The sequence below is a fragment of the Spermophilus citellus genome (genome assembly GCF_964194105.1).
Source record: "Spermophilus citellus genome assembly, chromosome: 3".
Classification (NCBI taxonomy): Eukaryota; Metazoa; Chordata; class Mammalia; order Rodentia; family Sciuridae; genus Spermophilus; species Spermophilus citellus.
Window position 1 is genome coordinate 97890723 of NC_138184.1, and position 17416 is coordinate 97908138.

Here is a 17416-nt window from a genome sequence, read left to right on the forward strand (position 1 = left end):
GAACATTGACAAACTTCTAGATACATATGACCTGCCCAAATTGAACCAGGATGACATTAAAAAAAAAAAAAACCTAAACAGACCAATATCAAGCAACAGAATTGAAACAGCAATTAAAAGCCTACCTACAAAGAGAACCCCAGGACCAGATGAATTATCACCTGAGTTCTACCAGATCTTTAAATAAGAACTAACACCAGTTCTCAAATTACTCCATGAAACTGAAGGAGAGAGAATACTCCCAAATACATTCTAGGAAGCTAGTATAACCCTAACAACCAAACCAAACAAAGACACATCAAGGAAAGAATACTGTAGACCAATATCCCTGATGAACATAACTGCAAATTCGTATAATAAAATATGAGCAAGCCACATTGAAAAAACACAAAAAGAACATAATATACCATAAACAAGTGGGTTTCATCCCAGGGATGCAAGATTTGTTTAACACATAAATCAATACATGTAATTCACTACATAAATAGAATTCAGTAGATGCAGAAAGGATCTTGATAAAATATAGTACTCATTCATGTTAACAGTGCTGGAAAATCTAGGGAAAAAAAGAAACTTTCCTCAACACTATGAAGATTATATATGACTAATCCAAAGCCAACCATCATACTGAATGGTGAAAAACTGAAAGAATTTCTTCTAAAATTAGGAACAAGATAGGTATGTCCACTCTCACCACTACTATTCAATGCAGTTCTTGAAACTCTAGCCAGAGCAATCAGGCAAGAAAAGTAAATTAAAGGAATACAAATAGAAAAAGAAGAAATCAAATTATCTCTTACATGATCCTATATCTAGAAGGCCCAAAAACCTCCATTTGGGGATAATAAATTCAGTAAAGTAGCAGATTACAAGACCAGCATTCATAAATTAATATCATTCTTATAATCCAACAGTGATTCTACTGAGAAAGTAATCAGGAATACAATTCCATTCACAATAATTTCTAAAATAATTGATGAATTCATCTAACCAAGGAGGTGAAAGATCTCTACACAGTGGCGTACGCCTATGATCCTAGTGACTTTGGAGGCTGAGGCAGGAGAATTGCAAGTTCAAAGTCAGCCTCAACAGTGGCAAAGTACTAAGCAACTCAGTGAGACTCTCTAAATAAAATACAAAATAGACTGGGGATGTGGCTCTGTGGTTGAGCACCCTTGAGTTCAGTCCCTGGTACAAAAAAAAAAAAAAGAAGAAAAAAAAGAAATTCTAGAACACTGAAGAAATATTTGAAGAAAACCTTAGAAAATGGAAATAACTACCAGGATCTTGTATTGGTAGAGGGAACTGACCACTGTAGGTGAAGGACAAGGGCAGCCCCTTTGTGAGCCAGGCTGGAAGGGTGCAGGGGAGAGAGGTGTGGGTACTTGGCATGGGAAGAAGGATGCCCTCATTGGAAAAGAAGTGCCAAACTTAAGCTCACTGTGGGTAGCTCAGAACAAGTCATCTGGCTCCACCCCGCCTCACCTGGGCCAGGAGTGCTGTCCTATCTTTGGAAGTTGGAAGCTGGAATGATCTAGAAGGCCCTAATGGCTCTCGTGTTGACTGCTTGATAATTGCCTCATTTACTTGTCTGGTTGTTGCTGTTAGCTTGCTAACTGTCTTCTCCCTGCAGTCTGCCTGCAGGAGAGCAGGAACCTCATCTAATTCGCTCATCACTCCCTCTCCCCTGAGGACAATTGAGACATGCAGTAACTGCTGGAAACCCAGAGAATGCAGGTTTTTTTTTTAATCAGGGTAATTAATGTTTCCATCTCCTTATTACTTTGTGTTTACAGCCTTTCTTCTAGTTATTTGTAACATATGTATATTTTTTTATTAGTTGCTCAAGACAATACAGGTTTTAATGAATGAAGTAGTTCTCCAAAATGTGGAGAGCAAGCAGAGGAGTGGGGCGTTTTGTAAACTAGAGTCTGTCTACCCATTGCTGATGACTCTCCTTTCTCCTTGGATTGTCACTGCTATGCTAACCTGCATCTTACAGGAATTCCAAATGTTGAATAGTCTGCTCCTATAAGGAGCTCACTCTTATCAGACCACATGTCGAAACTGGGTTCAGACGCTTTGATTCTCTGACTCTCAGCATCACTCATTAGGACAGATAAGTCGACCTGGACCTGAGGGGGCGTGCACTGTCACGGCAGGACTAAGCAGGGTTTTGAAGGACCTGGCTTTGCAGACACTGACCTTGTAGGATCAGAGCTGACGCTGAAATTCCTCCTTTGCCTGGCCACGCTTTGTTCCCAGCATACATTGACTGTCCTTAGTGGCCCCAAGGAGGGGGGAATGGTAATGATGTCAAAGATCAACCTCTCGGAATGGTGTCACATGGCCCCAGAGCCCCTCATTAGTGCACAGTGGGAAGAATCAAGGCAGCTCAGATGCACCTTTCATTATATCATTTTAGATCAATTAGTGTTTTTTACCCTCTAAGGTGCTGACCTGGTGCACACCAAATCCTGATTTCATCATTATCTGAACTTCATTTTCATTCTTTTATAATGCACTGAGGGTTCCCTTTCTTACAATGGTTTTCCAGTTCTGTTGCTTTGCACTGAGCACCAGGCAAGTTCAGGAGGTCTGCAGCCTCTACCCTGTGGGACTCCTCTTTCCTTCTTCATGAACCCTGGAGAACAGCAGCTCCAGGAGTGTGCAGAGTGGCTGTCTTCCCTCCTGGGTCATCTTATTTTTTACATTCTCTCACTAGATATGAGCAATCTTTGCAGGACAAAAGAGAAAAAATGATGACTTCTACATTCTTTCTCCAATGAGTCTGGCTTATACTTGCTTCGGCAAACCAGATATCTCTTGATCAAAGCTATCTACAAGATTACGTTTCTGTAGAAACAAATCTCAGGATGGCTTGAGCAGGTATAATTAGCAAGAAAGAAATTCTGGAAGTCACATGCCCACATCCTTTGAACTGTGGTTGACTTAAGACCTAATTATCGTAGAGTAATTGGCCTAAGAGAAAGTGAGCGAGGTTATTGTAATTAATATGATCGGCCAAGTGGGAGATGTGATGGGCTCGTTGGGTTTTAAAATCAGAGGCCCAGGCATGGGCATGCATGTTTCCTGAAGGGGAGCTTCCCACCTGGGCAGGGACTCACATTTGGGGATTTGGGGAGCCCGAATAATGTTTTTTTCACTGAAGTTTTGCCCACCTGAGAAGTATTGAAGAACCATCAGTTAAGCAGAAAGTGACGAGAATAACATTTGATTTTTTACTGAAATGTCATTGAGCATGTCAGCGGACGCCTGGGCTTCTCTTAACTCTTTCCCTAAACTTCAGCAGTATGATAAGCGAAGTTCTACCCAGGCTCCTATTTACAGTCACAGGGCACTTGGCATTGGAAGTGCTCCAAGGTTTGGGGGACCATGAAGGTTCCTTCCCACCTCCTATGATTTTCTTCTCATTATTTTCTTTGCTCTTGTGCTATTGAAATTCTTCTTGGTGTTTTGAGGTTCCAAGTGCATTAAGGATGGCTGACTCAAAAGTGGGTGCTTTACCTTTTAGAGAAAGCAAGCTGCTCTTGGTCTTTCTTAGTCTCCCTGAGAAGCAGAGTCCTCCTAGCACTCAAATTCTGTTTCTGCCTGTGGCCCAGTGGCTCCTATCAGGGGGATGATGTAGGATCTGAAGGGCAGATGAATGAAAAACAAATGTGCAGGAAGCAACAGCCACGCAAAGGCCCTGGGGTGGGAATGAAATATTGGAGTCAACATTTGGAACTAGGAAGGACTTAGGATAAATGAAACAAAAATCTTGGAAAAGGTAACAGAATTTGTGATACCACACAATCTAATTTCAAAGCTTAATGTGAAATCACAGAAATCAAAACAGTGTGATAGTGACCTATGGACATAAAAATAGATCAATAGAACAGAATCTAGAATCTAGAATTATATGCGCAAATATGATCACTGATTTCAAGCACATAGCAAACCAGAGATGGAGAGAAAATATTTGCAATACCTACCTGATATATAACATATATACAGACTACATAATTCAATGATGAGAAGTACTTATAACACAATATAGGAAATCAAACAGTCCATTTTTTAAATGGTCAAAATATTAGACCAGTTACTATAACAAAGAAGATTTAAAAGGAGCTCATAACATGAAACTATGGTCAATATAACTATATAGTCTAGGAATGGGAATTAAAATCCCAGTAAGATATCAGTCTTCACCCATTTGGTGGCTAAAATTAACATAACTGAGAATACCAAGTATTGTCTCAGATTTGGAGCAACCATAGTCTCTTAAATGTTGCTGGTGGAAATGGGAACTTATATAGCCACTCTGGAAAAAAGTTGGGTAGTTTCTTAGAACACAGCAATTCCACTAATGGGTCTTTACCAAAAGCATATGATAACATTATGCTCACACAGAGACTAGCATGCAGGTGTTATTGTAGCTTTCGACATTATAGCCCAAACTAGAAATAACACATATGTCCATGAGTGGGTAAATACATAAACATTGTGATTTATACACTGAATGGGCTATGGCTCAATGTGAAAAAGTAATATATAATACACGAAGAGCATGGTTGAATCTCAAAAGAATTATCTAATTGTAAAAGCACGCCAGCCACTACATATTTTATGATTCCATTCACACACCATTCTTGAAATGGCTGAATGGTGGGAGAAGTCTGTCAGTGATCCTGAGGGTTAGAGATGCAGGCAGGGGATTGCTGACCATGGGCTTTGAGAAGGTTTTGATGCACTGGGAATATTCTGCTTGATGGTGGCCTTCACACAGGGTGCACCTTTGTCAGCATGCACTGAAAGGTAAACAAAACACTGCTGATTTTATTGTGCATAAATTATAGCGCATGTGGTTGATTAAAAGTGGTAAGTTTTAATGTGACTGAAATACTTAACTTTGCTCTGAATGAGAGTTGCATTCACACCCCTCTGGAGTCAGAGGTGTGGCGGGTGGGTGCCGCTCCTCCTCACTGTGTAGTCTGTCTCCACAGGGCCTCCTGTGCCCTAGTCAGGAGCGAGGCTCACCTCTTCCCTCCTGGGCATGCAGGAGAATGACCTTCTCTGGGCCTGCCACAGGCTGGCCAAGTGACTGCCTGTGATGTCCCCTCGTGGCCAGATCATTCCACCATTCTATCCTCAGTGAGCAGAGGGCCAGGGCTCTCCTCTCCCCAGAGTCAGAGATCAAAGCTCTAGATGCAGAACAGAGTGCATAATGGCACCACCTGTGTCAAATAAGGCAAAGAGTCACCCTCGCTCCAGCTTGCAGGTGCAGAGGAGGTCTCTGCAGGGCTAGGGAAAAAGAAGACTTTGCCAGGCTAAGGGTTTGAGAGTGTAAGGCAAGATGGCTTTCCCTGCTCTTTCCTTTTATACTCTTCAATTTTGAATCCGGGGTATCTATTATTCTATAATACACATCATAATACAAACTCCCCAGCTTCAGGGTTGGACCAACACACAGGCCCATGAGTACTCACCCTAACCTCTTCAACCCAGAGCTCCTGGGCAGAGTGGACAAGGCCCTGTAGGTTTCTGTTCTGCAGGCCACCAGCCCCTGGCATACTGTTCCTTAAATCACCCAGGCAAGGGTGTCTTCCTAATTGATGGAAATTTTTATAGAAATGAATTCAAAAGTCATTTTTCATAATATTTTTTTCTCATTAGGGGCAATTCTAGGAAGAAACAACAACAACAACACCTCTACTAAAAGTTGCAATTAGGAAATTAAAGATGATTCTGAGCCCTATTTTCCTGGAGATTTTGGGTTATTGTCAGAAAGATACAGGCTAAGAAAAAAAATAATTATAGCAATTGCCTTTGCTGTCTCCAGGCTTGTCATGGTGATGCTGATAAAATCAACGGAGCTGGGAGCAGGGCAAGTTGTCAACTTGAGAAATTGCCATGGATTTGGCAGGTGAGGAAATAGAAGTGCCCAAAGTATTTTGCTCATTACCAAGATTTATTGTTTCCAGCTCTGGGAAAGTGTTGGCTAAGCAAAAATAAGGCCATTCACACCAGTCTGCAAAGTAGATTTTACCTAAAAAGTGCTAAAATGGGAAGAAAAAGGAGGAGGGAGGATGTCAGGACGTTCCCCTGCTATTTGGAAGTAGGGCAATGGGTTAGACTGTTCGGTAGATGCTGATTAAAGAGGCAGATGGGGAATTTCTTAGAGTGTTTATGCTAGAAAAATGTATTTGAGATTAAAATAACAATGGCAGAACTGACCAATGAGACATTTGTAGTTGTGAGCTTTCAATTAAGAAAATACACCTGATTACAGAAAGTTGCAAAATATAATACAAATGCCTATGTACCCAACATTCAGCTCTGGCAACTTTAAAATTTTTGATATATTTTCTTTGATACTTTAAAAGAAATGTTACATATATGGCTAAAAGATTTCAGTGGTTCTTATTCATTTATGCCCTCTCTTTTTGTTCTGCAGGGTTGATGATTATATTGCAATGTGCCTGAGCTATGGGATGTCCAGATAGCTGAAAAATCATTGTTTCTGGGTGTCTGGTGAGGCTGTTTTCTGAAGAAATGAGCATCTGAATTGGCAGACTGAATGAAGATCTTCTCTCCTCCATGTGGGGCAGCATCATCTACCCCTTGGGAACATGAATAGAAGAGAAAAGCTGAAGAGCCATGGATGTGCTTGAGCCTTGGGGTACATCTTACCTGTACCTAGACAGCTATGCTCCTGGTCCTCAGGCTTCATACTCAGACTAGGACTTACATCTTTGGCTTCCCTAGTCACAGTCCCTTGTGTTTGGACTAGAACTACCTCATCAGATTCCCCAGTTTTCCAACTTGAAAATGGTGGAATGTAGCTCTCTCTCTCTCTCTCTCTCTCTCTCTCTCTCTCTCTGCCGGTCTGTTTCAAGTGAATACACTAGGGCATGTTCCCATCCCTAAGGTATGAGGGTTTCTTTTTTTCATATCTCCTCCAAAATATTTGGCAAGGTCAGATTTTTAAATGATTGACCAGCATTTTGAATGTTCCATTGTATCACAACATTTAATTATGTTTTTTCAAATTACTAATTAATTTGTGTATTTTCTTACATGTTTCATGAATGTTTGAATTCCTCCTTCTGTGAGTTAAAGATTCATGTATTTAAAATACTTTTTACTGAGTCCATGTCTTATTGACTCTAGAGCTAGTTCTCCATAAATAGGCCTCACCATTTTAGAAGGGTTTATTCTCCCTTCACAGTTGGGTTTTGAATTGTTGTTGGGACCCAGCCGACCGTATGTGTGGGGATGTATTTCTGAGTGATTCTGCTCTAGGTCTGCTCATCTTCATGCCAGTCCCACCCTATCTGCTCCACTGCAGTTGTTAACGGTTCTCACAAGCAGGTGGAAGAGTCCTCCAAAGTTGCATTTTGTTTTCCCAAAGCCGTTTGATGATCTTGCCTTTCTATGTGAAGTTTAGACCCAACCTGTGCATCTCTGCAGGGAGGCCCATTGGGATTTTGACTTGGAATGCATTCTGAGCCATGTGTTGCTGTGGTCAAGGAGTTGGGGAGAAAATGGGCCCCTGCTCCTTCTGGTATGCTTACTATCTCTGCGCCACCTCTGTGGGGCTCCAATAGACATGGGCTGCCTATGCTTGTCCTGAGACCCTGACCCTCTGTGTTCTCTTCATGAGAATGTGTTTTCTCTGTGCTTTTGACTTGGAGTGGATTCTATTGTTATGTATTTGTGTTCAATCTATTGTTGGGTATTTGTGTTCATTTAATTGTGAAACGTATAATTTGCTGTTTCCATGTGTTATTTTTCATCCCTGTATGTGTGTGTGTGTGTGTGTGTGTGTGAGACTGTGTTTGATCTCACATATGTAGCTAATGCGTCTAGAAGCTCAACTCACGCCTTCTTTAAGCAGCTTCTCCCAAGGCTCTGTCTATTAGGTCTCTATGTCTTCCAGCCTTTTGAACGTGCAGAAGGCAGTTACAAGAACGGTTAAACCCTTCTAATTATGCACATCTTTTGTATCCTTTGTTGCTTTCATTGATTTTTTTCTTCTTTTTACAGGTTACATATTTATGTTTCTTTGAATGCCTCGAAATTATGGATTGGGTATCAGACATACATTTTAACCAGTTATATGTATTTTTAATGTTTTAATCAATATTCCTCAACTTTGTTAGATGCATTTGTTACCTAGAAATTGTTTGATCCTTCCTGGTATTTTTTTCAAGGATTTATCAAGGGGGACCAATACTGCATTTGATTAAGGGCTTATTTTTCCCCCACTAACAAGGCTGCATCTTTTGAATATTTTGATAATGGTGGCAGAAGCATACCAGGGTGCCTGTGTGGAGTCCCCCACCCCCGCTCTATTGTGGCCAGGGTGTGGGACTTTTTTTTTCTCAGACAGTGTGGCCAAAGTGATAGAGCACCCTTGTGACTGCCACATGGAAAGGTGAAGAGCTTTCAGGAGCCAATGGGGACTCTATTCAGTTTGCATTAAGTTCATCAGGAAGGAGGCCTCAGCCTCACCAGCGGGATCCTTCAGAAGGATCCCCAGGTCCCAGGCCCTCAAGAGTGCACTTGCTCTGTTCTTACTTTGGGGAGGTGCTGCCCCTAGTTCTGCAGCAGGAAGCAGGTGAATCCCACCACTGTTGAGAGAGCTTGGGAGAGGATTCTTCCCCATGCATGCTTTTGAATGAGGCACAGCCTGGCCAGCACATTGATCTCAGCCCTGGCAGCCCTGAGCTGAACCCTCATCCACAAAGAGAGGATACATGCACACTGTGGACGCGCTGTGAGTAGTGACCGTACACACAGCAACTGAGAACATGCACCCCAGTGGGTTTCCCAGACTGACTCTGGGAAAGTGTGTTCCCTCACCTTCCTGAGCTCTCTCTGGTTAGGCGTGCTCCCACTGTGTGCCCAGCAGAACTGGCTGGAATACACAAGAGGGCCCCTCTGCTGGTCTCCAGGGCTCTCCATGTAGTCGTCCTCTCTGTTAGAACCTCGTCCTCTGGACATCACCTTCACCTCTGCCTCCTCCTCTCTGGGTACCACTGGGTTCCCTCTCCCTGAGGACTCTAGGGGACAATCCCGGGGTGACTTGGGTGTTAGTTACAGACTCTGGCTATGGAAAGACTTTCACTCCATTGCAGGGTTCTCAGCCTCAGCCCTTGGCCCCAGAACTCATGGGACAAGAGGGAGCACACTTGGATGCCACAGGACACTGAGCAGCATCTGTGGCTTCTACCCACAAAAGGCCATAGTATGGTGGCAGCTGTGACCAACAAATCTGTCTCCAAGCATTGCCAAATATCCCCTGGAGTCCCCAGTTGCCCTCAGTGGAAAATTAATGCTCTAATTAGAGAAGCAGATGTGTCCCCTGGGAAGTGAAGTGTGTGAACAGCTTTCTCAACCAGAAGCTGGAGTACCGCTCAGGACTCAGCCAGCAACAGTTGGTTCTGGGTAATCCCAGAATAAACATCATGTCCCCGGAATGTTCCAGGGGGTCCCACCAAGAAGTGGGGCGTGTTCACAAAACTAAACAAACACTGCTTGAATTCCTCCAATATGTTAGGCACCAGGCCAGCTGTTCCAAGTGGAGCAGCAGACAGCACAGCTACTGGGCTTTGTCCTGGTGGAGACTGTCCACAGGGTCACCTTGAGGATGTCTACCACTGGGGAAGGAATGCCAAGGGTGTTTGGGGCTCCTTAGCTAAGAGGACACACCTGGTCTGGGTTATGGAGGCTCAGGAAGGAGGAAGGATTGGCGGATAACCTAAACTGAAGGGTGTTTGAGATCATAGCTTCAAAAATTTAGGCTGAAGACTTGATTTCAAAATAGCCAGAGAAGAGGATTCGCCATGTTCCCAGCAAAAATAAGTGATAAGTGTTAGTGTGACGGATATGCTAATCACCCCCAGTTTGACCATTAATATATTGTATGTGCATATGTCAAAATACCACACTGCACCCCATGAATATGTACAATTAAACACAAATAAATAAATAAAAAGCCAACATGGAGGATTTCCCTTCTCTGGGTGGAGGGATGATACCTAAACAAGAAGCCGAAACACAGGACACAGCTGAATCGCTCTTCCATGCACCGCTGGGCTCTGGCAGCTCCTGGGGCTGGTCCATCTCACAGGTTGGAAAGTCAGGGAGGAGCAGGAACCGCCTGAGGTGTGGCAGGGTGACCTCTCAGGCAGACCCCACCCCTGCCCCAGGAAGCCATTCTCTGTATTTACCCAGGACCAGAGAGAAGACTTAGCAGCACCAAATAATGGACCAGACGGAGTTGCCTCCACGTCCTCCCCCTGGATTCCACTTCCCCCTTAGCTTCTCTGAGGTCCTTGGAAGGTGAGAGCCCAGGAGGTGATGGGAGCAGCCTCCTAGTTCTGGTAAAGACCAGAGAAAGTGGAGACTTGATCCGATTGGATGGAGCATCCCAGTAGGAGGAGATGAGACAGGAGGATGGGGACAGTCCTGTGACCAGAGAGCCTGCAGGCCAGGATGAGGTGGGCAGGGAGGGGGCGGAGCTGAGCTGCTGGGCTCCTGATTCCTGCAGGCTCTTGGCCACCCAGGCCTGGCCCTCTGACTCTCCTTTCTTAGCCTTTTCACTGTAGATGTCCAGGTCACTGTGATGTGGGGTCCCCTGGTGTGGAGTCCCACATGTGTCACTGTTGGTCATCTCATTAGGTCAGGGAACTTGTTTAGTGCACAAAACAATTTGTATAATGAATATTTGAAAAATCAAAACTCCCCACACACATATGCCCAATTAGTCTCACCTGGCTAGGAAACTTTAGTAACTTTAAATTTACGTTTCAATCATCACTTCTGACCAATGGCCATGGTCCTGGACAGAGCAGTGTCTGGAAGCTTCTTAGAAACTTGATAAGTGAAAGACAGAGGCTCTGAGCCTGCTTCTGTGCAGACAGCCCACTACAAAGAAGGGACCAGCTGGCTTGTGTGACCCAGGCCTTGGGGGCCTTGGGAATCAGCCTCTGTGCCGACCCCTTCCTGGGATTTGGGTAAAGGTGATGTGGGAAACAGGCTTGGGGATAGGAGTCACTCACAGGCCTGAGCAGGTGGCTTTCTGTTTCAACTGTCTTCGGTGGGTGGCTTCCTCGACAATGCAAGAGTCAGCTACGAGCCACAGGGGCCCAGGAGCCATCCATTTATGACCCTATCAAGAACAAGGGGTCCTTTTCTCTTCTCCACGCCCCGCCCCCTCCTCCCCTCCTCCCCACTCACCTGCAGGGAACTGGGAGGAGGGCAGTGGTGTCTCCTCACATGACATCTCATCACTCGGGCTGATGAGACGAAAGCCCACCACAGCACCTACCTCTCTCACAGCCGCTGCAGGTGGCCATGTGACCCAGGAGGGCCTTTCTCATAGTGGCCCCTGATACTCCCATGAGCCCCCCGAAGTCACCACCGTTCTCCCGACTCCTAGAGCCTGGACAGTTTGAGCCACTGTCCCTAAGCACAGCCAAGAGGAAGGGGGAGGCAGAAGGGGAGGCGCCTGGTGACTGCAGTGATGGAGAAGCTGGACCAAAGGGCTCTGGACACGGCCTGTGTGGCCCTGGCTGAGGAGCGGGCACCTCCTCCTTGGCTGGGCAGGGGAGAGAGCTGGCACCGTGTGCAGGGGCGGAATCTGTAGGAGGGAGGAGCAGCCTGCTGTCCACAGAGGAGCCTGGACACTCATCCCGAGGTGTGGCCATGGACGGGCAGCCGTGAGCCAGGCTCTGTCAACACTGCCACGTGTGAAAGGTGGCAATCATTCCCTTGTTTGATAAAGAGGAATGGGCCCATTATTGTATTTTTGACATTCTGCTGAATTCCAAGTTTGAAGCAGAACTTTAGGATGAATTTGTTTTCAATGCCAATGGTTCCTCCATTAAATTTTGCTATAGAATCAGCCTTACCTTGGCTAGAAAATTTCCTGGCGAGTGACGGACCTGACAGAGGACCCCATGAGCGAGTTGGTCATGTCTGCGTTCTTCGTCAGTCAGACAAACTCTGTGGGCATTGTCCTTCTTACAGTGGTGAGGAACTAGGGCTTCAGGAAAAGTGTGACCAAGTTGCCTTTGCAAGTGTTTCATGTTCATAAGGAACGGAAAGCATTTTATAATCTACCATTTTCCAAGCACCTGATAAAGTTGTTGAAACAAGGAATAGAGTTGTATTGTATTTCATTTACCTGCTTTCCATAACGGCCCCTGGAAGCTGTTTGGGGTCTACTGTGTAAATCCCTTTTCATTTGTGGGGACTGCAGGATGGTTTCCTGGGGAGCCCTTGTCCTTTATTGTCTCCATCTGTGTGCACGTCAGGACCTAGTGCTGTGCTGAGGGGAGAGGGTTTTATTGAAATGTATGGGGTTGTGCTGGGCACAGCGCTCTATGTGCCCAGAAACCAGCCCCTTGTGGATTGTCTTTGCCCTGAAAGTCCCCAGGTGGCCCTGGATTGGCAAACTTTAAAGTGCAGATGGACCAAGAGAGCCTTGTTGGGAACTGCCCAGCTGAACTTGGACAGGGTCCCAGAGCCCATTAAACTCACTGTGTCCTGCTTCCCTGGCCAGGAGGCCGTTGGATTCCTTTTCTGGAGCTCAGCTGAAGTATTGTTCCCAACTGGGTCCAGTGGCCATTTTGCAAAGGTTCTAGAACCTAAAAATGACAGTGGTTCTGCAGGGCAAGGGGTTATGGGAATGATAAACCCACGGGAGTCCCTACAGAGAGGCGGGTCCTCCGTGGCGACCTAGCCACATGGACCAGCTAAGACCTGCATGGTGGCAGAACCCCTGGGAGGCTGAGGAAGGGCCACTCAGACCATCTCCCGCCCTCCCTAGGTCTCCTGAGGCTCCATGGGGGAGATTGTTGTCACCTCCCAGGATGGGCAAGGCCTTCTGTGCAGCCTCCCTCCAGGAGAGCCAGAGGCCCAACCACTGGGCAGGAGTCAGCAGAGGGGCACCTATGACTCACTTGGCAGCCCTCTGACTAGTTAGATCTCAGCGTCATCCCGTCATGGGGTGGAGGCAAGGAGCACGGTGAGTTGGCCTCCTTGGCAACTTATCCTTTCAGAAAAAGTGTCACGAAAATATAAATAAATAGGCAAATCACAAGAAATCTGAGTCTCAGGGTGGCTCACTCCCTCTCCACCACCTGGGCCAGGTCTCTGCCTTACCCTCGCCTGTCTCCCATGCACTTGGCGGGGTCACCTTCTTGACGCCCTTTGCATCTTTTGCAAATGCCTGAGTGGACTCCATGCTGGTTTGCTCTTCCTGTCTAGGACCAAAGCATCGGGGCCTCAGGGAATCTGTGGAGTGTTGACCCCTCACTCAGGTTTGGGATTGGAAGCAAGATCCTCCCTCATGATCTTTTTACCATAAATTCTGCATTGCTGGATCTCCACACCAGACTCTTCCCTTTGCTGGCAAGTCACTTTCTCCGGGTTCCATGTTCCTGGCTCATTCTCTTCACCCAGGGCTCAATTCAGCTATGGGAGGGACTTTCCCTGACCACTTGGCTGAAATAGGTGTCCCTAGGCTACCTCCTAGCACTTTTCTGTCTTTCCATCTCCGTGTCGCTGTTTGAGACTCAGTGTTCATCATCTGTGCCCTTCACAGAGGCTGGAGTGAGACTGAGGTCTTGGTTGTTTTGTCCACCTGTGTCCCCAGCAGCCAGAACAATGCCTGGCACTTAAGCTTTGCTGAGCAAATGGACCAAATGCTTCATGCAAGCTACGAGGGTCAGCTGGCTCTTAGGTGAGACAGGGTGCTGTCCTCATCAGCAGAGATAAGCATTTTGGTTTGAGAGAGACCATGGCTTGTCAGGAGGAGCCCCTGGTAAAGGTCAAGATGAATTTAAATGTAAAGCAAGAAAAACTTTAACAAATCCCATGAGAAAATATCTTTATGAACTGTGGTAGGGAAAGAGTTCTTAGACATGGCACCAAATAAACAAATGGGACTTTATCAAAATTAAAAACATTTTTTTGGGGGTGGCTTTGTTAAGAGAAGAAAAAGATAATCAACAGGTTTGGAGAAAATATTTGTAAAGCATAGCTGGCTGGGGGTGTGGCTCAGGGGCAGAGCACTTGCCTGGCAAGCGTGAAGCCCCAGGATCAATCCCCAGGACCACCAAAATCCAACAGCAAAGCAAACAGAAACAATGTGGCCTTCTTCCACTTAGAATATAGAGAGAGCTTGAAATTCTTGAGTAGAAATAATAAAAACCAAAAATCCAATTCAAAAAATGGGACAAGGACATAAACAGATATTCCAGCAAGGAGGAGATAATGGCTGAGAGAGTGTTCAATACCATTAGTCTGTAGGGAAATGCAAACTAAAACCACAATGAATGAATGCCACTGCACCTATCAGAAAAGCTATAATAAAACATAAGGATGCCACCGAGTTCTGGGGTAGGGGGTGGGAGGCAGAGGTCCCGGGTCTCTCTCATGGCTGGGGGGACTGTGAAAGGGTAAAGCCCAGTAATAGAAAACAGTCTGAAAGTTTCTTCAAAATTAAATATTCACTTACCACATGGCTAGGAATCATTACACTCTGGCATTTATTTCAGAGAAATAAGTCACACACACACAAACCTGAATATAGATTTTATTCTGTCTTTATTTACATTAGCAAGCTATGGGATAAACCAAATGTCCCTCAGTGGTGAATGGCTGACCATACACTTGCACCTCCGTCCAGTGGAACCCCACTCACAGTGCGAAGGAGTGACCAGATGCAGAGCACTAGGTGGGCAGGGTGGACATGTGCTCAAGGAAAAGTATAAACCATCCAAGATTTCAACTGCATAAGATTCTTGAGATGATGGGGCCATCTCCATGGGCATCTCAGGGCAGCTCAGAGGTTGCCCATGGGAAAGGGCAGAAAGCTGTGTGATCTAAGGGTGGGAATTCAAGAGGTGGCTAGAGAGTGATCCTTGATGAAGGAAGACTCTGTGTCTCATTTTGCAGTTGGTTGCACAAATATACATAGACAGAATTAAATGGTACACATAGAAGTTATAGTCAAGTTAATAGGAATGCATCAATTTCAAAAGCCTGGTTTTGGTATTCTTCTGCAATCAAGTATGACAGCACCCTGGGGGAGCCAGGGAAAGCACACACCAGATCATTTTCACTAATTTTGCAACTTTCTGTGAGTCTATAATTATTGTGAACTGAAATGCTTAAGAGTAAAATATTAGTGTACAGAAGTTACTTATGAGTGATGTTTGGAGTCCATCAAAAGATCTAGTTAGAAACTGAAGACGTTTGTTTTAGATTCCACATGTGAGACCGTACAGTGTCTGTCCTTCCATATCTGCCTTATCCCATTTAACATAAGTTCCTGCAGATTCTTCCATGTTGTCACTAATTTCAGATTTGCTAAGAGACTTGATTAAAAATGTCTTAACTGCAAAACAAATATACATATGTAAGGTGATGGATATATTAATTAGCTTGATGTATTCTTTTCATAGTGTGTACAATTTTTTTGTACTCCATAATGTATACAATTGTCAATTAAAACTGAAAGCAAATGAAAAAATAAAATACATAAGTTTTTAAAGAAGATGAAAGCCTACATGGGTCTTAATTTATTCTATAGCTCCAATTACTTGGAGTCCTCCCAGAGTCAGTTTTTGCAATGAACCAAGAGTCTCACTGTAGCACACAGCACCACTGACCACTGAACTTGCCCTTCTAGCAATGGGTATTTACAGCCCTGTGCAATTTATTGCATTGGCCAGTGAGTAAAGACCAGCCCCCGAGTGTCATGGAGATGCAGTGTGCACAGCATGCACAGAACTGGCCTCCCCACCCCAGAAATCCCTGAAGGAGAAGAAATGGTGGATATAGGGTGTAGGACTAAGGAGGGCAGCCTGTGGATGGGGCAGTGTGGGTTCCTTTAATTCATCTTTGTTATGGTTGGATATGAGGTGTCCCCCCAAGTCCTGTTAGTGTAGGAATGTTCGAGGTGCGATGATAGGACTGTGAGGGCTGTGACCTAATGTGTCCATCCTGGTTTGAATGGGCTGGCGGGGTGGTAATGTAGGCAAGTGGGACGTGGTAGGAGGAGGTGGAGCCCTGGGGGTGTGGCCTGGAAGAGTGCCTCTTCCCTGTAGCCTCCTCCCCTCTCCTGTCTTCTTCCTGGTCACCATGAGTGGAGCAGCAGTCTGCCACCACACCCTTCCACCATGATGTGCTCACCTGGGGCCCAGAACAATGGAGTCCAGCCCTCCAGGAACTGAACCTCTGAACCTGTGAGCCAGAATGAACTTTTCTTCTTCTACATTGTTCTTGGAGTTTTCTTTTCTTTCACAGCAACATTAAGCCGGCCCACCCTCACATCAGGTGGTTTTTAACAAACATAATCCAGGCATTCAGGCTGCTGGGCCAGCCCTTCAGTTCATTCCCAAGGCACCATACTGGACCTCATCAGTGGTCCAGGTCTTTGTGCCCCTCCCAGGGCCACCAGAGGATAAGCTGCCCAGATAACAAGCAGTCACTACTTTAGCTGGATGCTGTTTAAGCCACGGGCTTTGCAAATGCCTCCGCATGCAGTTGACCCACAGGGCTCTCCTGCGGTGCCCCATGCAATTCATCTACTCCCAGCTAAGGGCCCAGCTCAGGAGCACCAGCGAGTCCTTCCAGTCAACCTGTTAGCACTGTGTTCACCTAACAGGGTTGAGATGTTAAGCCATCTCCTGCTGCACACGCAGAAGCACAGGAGTACAAAAGGATCCATCCCAGAACACAGGCAGGAGTCAGCTAAGCAGAAAAGGAAAAGGAGAGGGAGACCATTAAGATGTTTGGTTCGGTTGACCTGCCTCTGTTCACAAAAACTTGTGCTGATGCATAATTTCTGAAGTTTAAAGGAGAAAATGGAGCCAGCTGGGCAAGTTCAGGAAAGAAGTGGGTGGTTGTCAGTCAGGCAGGGCAACGAAGTGGTAGAGTTCCAGGTGTTTCTGAGGCAGGGCTGTGTCACGACACATTTTTAAGGCTCCATCAATACCATTAATATTGATGAACTATCTCACAGAAGCAGCTGGTCAAGCAACACGTCTATCAAAGCCTTCTGCCCTGCAATTGGCCTGTTTGGTTGGGTGATGAGCCCTGAATGGCAAATTGGAAGCTGATTTGGGGGAAGAGCTTTATCCTCTGGGATTATATTCGTGGTAAAATAACCAGGATTATGTATTCAGAACAAGCAGTCTCTTTGAAGGATCCCCTTTGTCTTTGCCAGGTGAACCAGATTATTTGGCACAATACATATATGAGCATTCATTGGAAGATCTGGAGCTACACCTGACCCCACCTCAAACTTTCTTAATTCTGAGATTCTGCTTAGAGATAACAGACCTGATCTCTGGTCCTCGGGCGCTCTGTGTGGTTCACAAGGAATCATCCC